The sequence below is a fragment of the Limulus polyphemus genome, unplaced genomic scaffold (assembly GCF_000517525.1).
Source record: "Limulus polyphemus unplaced genomic scaffold, Limulus_polyphemus-2.1.2 Scaffold5612, whole genome shotgun sequence".
Lineage (NCBI taxonomy): Eukaryota > Metazoa > Arthropoda > Merostomata > Xiphosura > Limulidae > Limulus > Limulus polyphemus.
The window spans coordinates 15,564-24,181 of record NW_013671222.1 but is presented as its reverse complement, the minus strand read 5'-3'; positions in this window follow the sequence as shown (position 1 = coordinate 24,181).

The window sequence follows — 8,618 nt, the reverse complement described above, 5'->3', positions numbered from 1 at the left end:
GAAACGCAGACAATTTGCAGTGACAAGTTTATAGAAGATATCAGCCAAGTAGCTCAGTACTAGAAGACATATTTCATCCATAAAATACGGTTAGTGTGGGGTTGCAGTCTAACAAAAGTTCCTCTTTCACCTGTGTATGCAGCACGAGCCTGTTACACGTGGAACTCCACAAAGAATAGAAAACATATTACTGTTCAAAGATTTTGATTTCACAAAGTCCACTACACTCGCGTCATCTTGTAACACTATGTTTGCTTTGGGCTGCAATTTCTTCAAAGCTACTGTTACTCAATACGTGTCCTTTCTTGTTTCCCAGCTGCCCCATCAGTGCTTGCCCCAACTCAATCATCCAAGAAAGAGCGTCTGTGGAGAAAAGCTCATCAACAAGAGGGAAGGTGGCTTTTCTTGTAGCTCTTCCTTTGTAAAACTCTTCAGACACACTTCTTCGACAGTACCTACAAATACCAGAAGATTGGCTACATTTGCAATATCTATTGTTTCATCAAGTTGTATGGTGAATTTCAGACGTGTTATCAATTACATTTTCATGTTAGCATCGATTACTTGTATATAACAAAGTTATAAAGGTATAAACGTGAGAACCATCTTACCATACTTGCGTGATATCACATTTTTATGGCAGCAGGAAACACTAATGTTTCTGCTATATTGTATGGCTTCATGCTTTTCCCAATCAAACAAGGTACTTCTAATGAAGTTTATGGCTTTTGGTAGCACACTGACCTGCTTTTCAAACAAGCTGCCTTTTCAATTGTTTCACTTGTCGTTTGAAGAAATAGATGGTTTTCACCCACATGGTTTCCACATGTTTTGAAAGTTCATTAGGCTTCATGTTTGTCATTAAGTAAAGTCTTCGACCACTACTACTGTTCCTTGTTAGTAACAGCCCTGTAAATGAAAACAACTTTTAAATAATCTTTCTGGTACTTATACACTACAGTTTTAGGTTTTGTGTTCAGTTTACCAACCGAGGAAGTGCCATTAATGTTTTTGTTCTTCAATATCACCACCAATTAATGATTTCCTCCACTTCTGCGCCATCACCCAAGGAATCGTTTTGAACACCCCTTATCTGTTTTTACCAAACTAGTTAATGTATACTAATGTCCAGGTTGGCTTTTAAATTCGCTACATTCCCATATAACTGGTTTATAAATAGTATAATATGATGAAACAACCTTCTGGTTTACCGTATCTGAGCCCTCATTAAGAAAGGGTATACGTCATTGTTTGATTATTTGAATGCTTCTAATAAAATAAAACTTTTAAAACTGGCATTCGTAGTGCTATATTTTGCTGAATTAATCAGATCTTTTCTTTACGCCCCCCCCCCCCCCAATGGCTCAACGGTAAGCCCGTAGGCTTAGAACGCTAAAAATCTGATTTTGATACCCCTAGTGGGCAAAGCACAGATAACTCATTGTGTAACTTTGCGCTTAGTAACAACCGAACCGAATTCTTCATTACTAGCGGCAAAAATATGAAACGCACAAAGATAAAACAATATATACAATGTAGGTTTAATTAGGTAAGTGGGGGAAAACGTTTTGTTTTGTTTGTAATTAAGCACAAAACTACACAATAGGCTATCTGTGCTCTGCCCACCATGGGTATCGAAACCCGGATTCTAGCGTTGTAAGTCCGCAAACATACCGCAGTGCCACTAGGGGACTGGGGAGAGTGAAATATTAATTTATACAGGTTCAAGGACGAACGATTAATGTCACCTATAAACTGCGTTCCGTTTACAAAACAAGAGGAAATCCTCAATAGCCGTGGCATTTGAAATTATTTTAGGCAGGATTAGAGTAAATTAATCTACGAGACCTTTGTTTCCTTTTTATTAACTATATTCCAATACCAAGTGTGGGGTGAGTGTATACCCGGTTCGATTTTATTACACATCAGGATCTCTACCAGCCTACCCTCAAATTTAAATTATTTTAGGCAGGATTAGAGTAAATTAATCTACGAGACCTTGGTCGTGGTCCAATACATCAATCGAAAGGGTTTGACCTCCCAACTCCAAAGCTGTAATTAGATTTCAAATCGGTCAAGAGATGACGGAGATATGAGCTAAAAGTTTGTACATGAAAAACTCAGAGCCATCTTATGAGCCGTTATGCCGCGGCTAAAAAGCTAAAACAACCTGTGGTTAACTACCTTGTTCCATAATTTTCAGATTTCTAGTTACTTCCAGTAAACTGGAAAGTACAGTGTTTTGGGACAGCCATTACCCAGAAAAAAAAATGTGTTAGATCTCCTCTGTTTGGAGTGAGTTAGAATAATAATTAAACTAAACGTGTCATGAAATTAGTTTGGAGGAAGAGAAAGCAACGTAATAGTTGCCTGCTCTACGTAAGTGGGGTGCTCGGGAACGGTTGTTCCTGCAAACTAGGGAATGATGTACATTTAAACAGTCCAGCAGTACAGTGTTGAATAATTATTTTAATAAGAAGAACAAAATTTAGAAGTTTAGAAGTTTACCACACCTTTTCAACCCAAGGAAAACAAACAAACAAAAATCTGCTTTTCTTATTTGTTTCGGATATTCGAACAAACGATAAAAGGGGTTATCTGCGCTATCCGTCCCTAATTTTGATCTGATAGACTAGAGGGAAGACAGCTAATCAACAACACCGAACGCCAACTCTTGAGATACTCCAACCGAAAGGTAGGATGTGACTGTTATTCTTATAAGGCACAAATGGAACCAGAGTTAAGGAGGGCTATTTTATTTTTGTTTGCAGCATGGGACGCGAACCATGGACCCTCAAATTCACAGTTTGGCAGATTAACTATTAGGCAACGCTCGGCAGCCTGATTCAGACGAAATTATTTACTATTATGCGAGTTAAAATAAGGGTTTACTAGGGGGAGCAAAGAACAATTCTAACACTATGTACTACCCTAGGGGGAGTAAAGAACAATTCTAACACTACGTACTACCCTAGGGGAGTAAAGAACAATTCTAACACTACGTACTACCCTAAGGGGAGTAAAGAACAATTCTAACACTACGTACTACCCTAGGGGAGTAAAGAACAATTCTAACACTACGTACTACCCTAGGGGGAGTAAAGAACAATTCTAACACTATGTACTACCCTAGGGGGAGTAAAGAACAATTCTAACACTACGTACTACCCTAGGGGGAGTAAAGAACAATTCTAACACTATGTACTACCCTAGGGGGAGTAAAGAACAATTCTAACACTACGTACTACCCTAGGGGTAGTAAAGAACAATTCTAACACTACGTACTACCCTAGGGGAGTAAAGAACAATTCTAGCACTACGTACTACCCTAGGGGGAGTAAAGAACAATTCTAACACTACGTACTACCCTAGGGGGAGTAAAGAACAATTCTAACACTAGTACTACCCTAGGGGGAGTAAAGAACAATTCTAACACTATGTACTACCCTAGGGGGAGTAAAGAACAATTCTAACACTATGTACTACCCTAGGGGGAGTAAAGAACAATTCTAACACTACGTACTACCCTAGGGGGAGTAAAGAACAATTCTAACACTACGTACTACCCTAGGGGGAGTAAAGAACAATTCTAACACTACGTACTACCCTAGGGGGAGTAAAGAACAATTCTAACACTACGTACTACCCTTAAAGACTACAGAACACCCAGTCTTACTTTATTGATTTTAACTAGTCTCGTGATTTCTTATGAGGGTTAGATTGTTTGGCCCACCAAACATGCTCGCCCTTTCAGCCGTGGGGGCGTTATAATGTGACGGTCAATCCCACTATTCGTTGGTAAAAGAGTAGCCCAAGAGTTGGCGGTGGGTGGTGATGACTAGCTGCCTTCCCTCTAGTCTTACACTGCTAAATTAGGGACGGCTAGCGCAGATAGCCCTCGTGTAGCTTTGCGCGAAATTCAAAAACAAACAAACCATTGAAAGTCGAAGAAATATTTTATAACAATTCGAAACGTAAAACAAGATTTTTTTTATTAATTATTTGTTTTTTTTATTCACCATTAATGTTGACATGTATGCACTAAAATATTGTGTGTTAAAAAAAAGGCCATTAGTTACACTTAGACAAGAAGCAATTTAAGTCAAAAATGATTTCTTTAGATCAAAAGGAAATTTGACAAATATTCAACTGTCTATTGGTTAAAAGTAAGTGTGATATTTTATTCATACACAGACCACTCTTTAATTATACTTAATAGTTAATTTTTGTAACATAATCGTTAATATTCTAATCAACTAACTGATTTCTTAAGAATCCAAAGCATTTTTTTTTTTAATTTCGCGCAAAGATTACTTTGCGTAAGATTACTTTAGAATACATCAAAATAGAGTTAAGTGAAACATCTTGATGTTTCTATTGAAAGCGACGTAAAGTCCACCTGGTTTTGACACTCACCCATTATGGTTGTCTCGTCGATTTACACTCCAGTTGTAAATGTACAGTTTTGTGTTCCGTCCATATTTCCAAACCACGACAACTTTATTCCTTAGAATACAGATTATCCAAGAAATTCTCTCTTATAAATACCTCAAAGTTTAATAGCTCCTTCCGGCCGCCCCCCAGTGGCACAGCGGTATGTCTGCGGACTTACAACGCTAGAAATCGGGTTTTGATACCCGTGGTGGGCAGAGCACAGATAGCCCATTGTGTAGCTTTGTGCTTAATTACAAACAAACTCCTTCCGGCACGCTCTTATGAGACAATTTACCCATTTGAAAACTCTGACACCAAAGATTGGATATATTACAACCTTACAATCTTATATATACTGGTAGCGCACATTGCCTTGATACTGGTGCACACGAAAAAATTCATTCCGCACATGGATTGAAAATAATTAGAGGGAACATCGCAAGTTACAGGATACAGTCTGTTTGTAAAGAATTGGACATGAAACAAACAATGATCGGACATTTATATAGCCATGTTTCATCAAAGATGGTACACGGACATTGGAACAATGCCTATTTAGTGTTTACAAATCGTACTGGAACACGGCGTAACTTAAGACGTATTGGAAACCCTTGTCCTGTTCACTTTTAAATTTAGTTTCTACAGCTTGTAAGGTAAAATATAACCGTTTCAGTTTTTGCTAGTTACAAGACAAAATAAAGTTTTGTATCAAAATGTAAGCTCTTAATTTTCAATGTTTCTTCAAAATGAAGACATCAAAATGTGGCAGCGTTACAGTCGCTTCAAGATTACGTATTTTTCTTCCACTACATTTGGGAAGACTTTAATTATATCTTGTAAAACAAAGATGCATTCTTAAAGTTTGTGAAACGGAAGAAATACATCAGTGCTTTTGAAACGTTACATTAAGATTTCATTTTTCTCACTCCTAATGTTCTGTAAAAGGTTTACTATAAATTAGAGATATAACATTTCATGGGCGGCTGAAAGGCATATAAACATTTAAAACTTTCACTGAGATGTTGACTGAGGATCCACAGGATTTAATTATAATCTCTTGTTTGTTTGTTTGTTTTTAATTATGCACAAAGCTACACAAGGGCTATCTGTGCTCTGCCCACCACGGGTATCGAAACCCGGTTTCTAGTGTTGTAAGTCCGCAGACATACCGCTGTGCCACTGGGGGGCATTTTATAATCTCTCTCATAGATTTCTAAAATTTATTGACAGTATCAGCTAGCCCCCCAGTGGCACAGCGGTATGATTAAGCCCAAATCTACACAATGGGCTATCTGTGCTCTGCCCACAACGGGTATCGAAATCCGGATTCTAGCGTTGTAAGTCCGCAGTTACAAACAAACAGTATCAGCTAATAGCTATGAAGAGATACCTTGTACAAATCAATCACACTTATCTTTGGAAACAGGTTATACTAAAAAAAATATTACACCCTCTGCCCAAACGACAGGGGATATGACGGATAACCATTGCTTTTCAAACCACGTGGTTAAAAATCCGGAATTTTTATTCCTTATCAAGAACTTTCGTATCATTGTAAACCTGGGTTTGAAACTAGTTTCGTAGCCTAACTTACCCGAACAAGAAAATGGCGGTTTACATATATTTAAGGGATTATCCCTTCAGGTGAAGAATACTGTTTTTAGAATATAACCATGACCGTTAGGGTTCTATGTAGGATATTTCATAGTTTGTCTTAACATTACATTTGTATGACTAGAATTTCAATAACAAACACGGTTTGCTGTAACAATACGTTGACACGATTACTTTTGAAATAATCAACCGTATACTAAGCATTTTTAAATTAACAGCACAATACTGTTTGCCTATATCTTTAATGTTTTCTGATGTAAACATTAAATTCAATATACAGGAAATAACTGTCACTTTAATTTGACAGTAATGTTGCCTTGCATTTCACATATTAAAAACAGATGTCACTTTACGTTGTTTGATAGTAATGTTGCCTTGCGTTTCACATATTAAAAAACAGTCGTCACTTTACGTTGTTTGATAGTAATGTTGCCTTGCGGTTCACATATTAAAAACAGTCGTCACTTTACATTGTTTGATGGTAATGTTGCCTTGCGTTTCAAGGAATAGAAACGACTGTTACTGTGACGGTTCGTTTCATGGAATAATACAATGTTATGTTTTTTTTTATCTGGAGCAGAATATCAGATACAAAATCATTTGTTCGATTAGGTCTACATGCAGGACAATTATAACAATTTTAAAATTATTTTAAATAAGTCTAAGTCTCTGTTCATTGCAATTTAACGGAACGTGTTTGAAACTTTTTCTGAAGTCTGTAAATTGCTTTTCATTTTATAGGCTCCTACTGCAACTGAACACATTTGAAACCAACTAAATATATCTTGAAACTTGTTCAAAAATCTGCATTTTGTTTGTTCATTCCACGTTCCCAGTGTTTGTTTTTCTTGAGTATATTTTTCACTTCGTTGTTATGCTTCTATAAACATCATTAATATCGTGATTTGAAGGTTTTCCCGTACACTTAGGTTTCTTTCTTTGCTTTTGTAAGTTCTCGTGAAACACAGCAAATATGGTTGTACTGTGAGTGTTAAAAGTCGTATTTCAACAGAGTCTTGTGTTGTCTTACAGGAAGAGAACGTAAACCAGATGGTGTGTTCAAGAATTTCCTTGGCTAACTACATCCTAAGTTTCATATTCCACTCATCTTTCTCAAATGATGATGAACGAGATTAAAGAGTTCGTGCTTGTTATAATACGAAGAACCATAAGAAAGGCTTCTTATATCGTAGCTAATATATTACTAAAGTAATTTACATGAAATACTTAAAATTTCAGATTGTCATGTTTTGAACTTTTGATTAAATATATCAATTTTACCCGCTTAAAGCACTTGCAAGAGCAACAAGTTTCTGGTCTATGAGAAAATACAGTTGTTAGATGTGTTGTTGCAAAAATCACAAAAGAGAATTGTCTGTTCATCTTAATTATATCTTATCCACACAGACTAAATGGTCTGGTTAGAGACTTTTATGGTTCAGGCATAATCTCGTTAACGTCAGACCTACCTAGAGCGACTAGCGCTTTCCCCGTGACTGGCCATTTTCAATGAAATGTAAAATAGGTCATTACCCCAAGAGATCACTTGAATACCAGTAAAAAAAAAAAAAAGATAACTGTCTAGCTTGATATACTACAGGTGATCTTACAGCAACCTTTACCACGAGAAAAGGTGAATAACACAGAATTATAGGTAGCTGAATGACCTTCTGGACCAGCGTCTTACGTTGAAACTGCATATACCTATAGAAATAACACGTTTTGAAACATTTCTATTTTAATACAAGGAAGTAGAAACACATGGTATGCTTATGCATCACAAAAACACAAAAGTACCTTGGCATTATCTAAACATCTTCTTATTTCTATTTATTGTTTACGAAAAGACTTGAGATGTTATTGAGACATGTTTTAAAGTAGATGAAGAAAAGTGATGATGAAATGATATTAAAAATGCTCCGATTAATGATGCAAAACGTTCTACAGAGTCAATTTTATGTCTTACGTGTATGTCAAAAACATTTTGTATGATACGAGTTATTAATGTGACTAAAGAAACACTCGTTAAATGGAGTGAAGATAAGAAAAGCTTTTGTTCAAATGGGATTCTGGTACATCTCATTGGTAAAAGTTCTCAGAGCTTCGTTTTAGGGGTAGTCAATCCTCATGAACTGCATCTTAAGGATAGGTTAGCCTCAAAAACCTTTTTTTGGGGGGATAGGTCTCAGCTGATTCGGAAATTTCGTTAAAATTTAAGAATTTCTTCTAAGGTTTCATTACTCTTTAGGGGCTGATTCTATGGGTTTATTAAAACTCAGGTGTTGGTGATTTCAGGGAGTGTTAAAACGCAGGATCTACTTATCAGAAATCCATAGGTCTTGGTTAGTTTTATTTAAAACACTCGCTACTTCACTCAACTCTTCATTTTCAAATTACAGAAGTTGGGGTCAAAGCTCATTTAATCCAATTTACTTACTGTTCTCACGCACGTGGTCGCTGTTCGTGAGATATTTGATATATAAACTTATTATAAAACTTGAAATATCTTCAGCGTATAAGTTTACATTATATTTCAATGAATATGTTGAAAAATAAATAAATAAATGGTC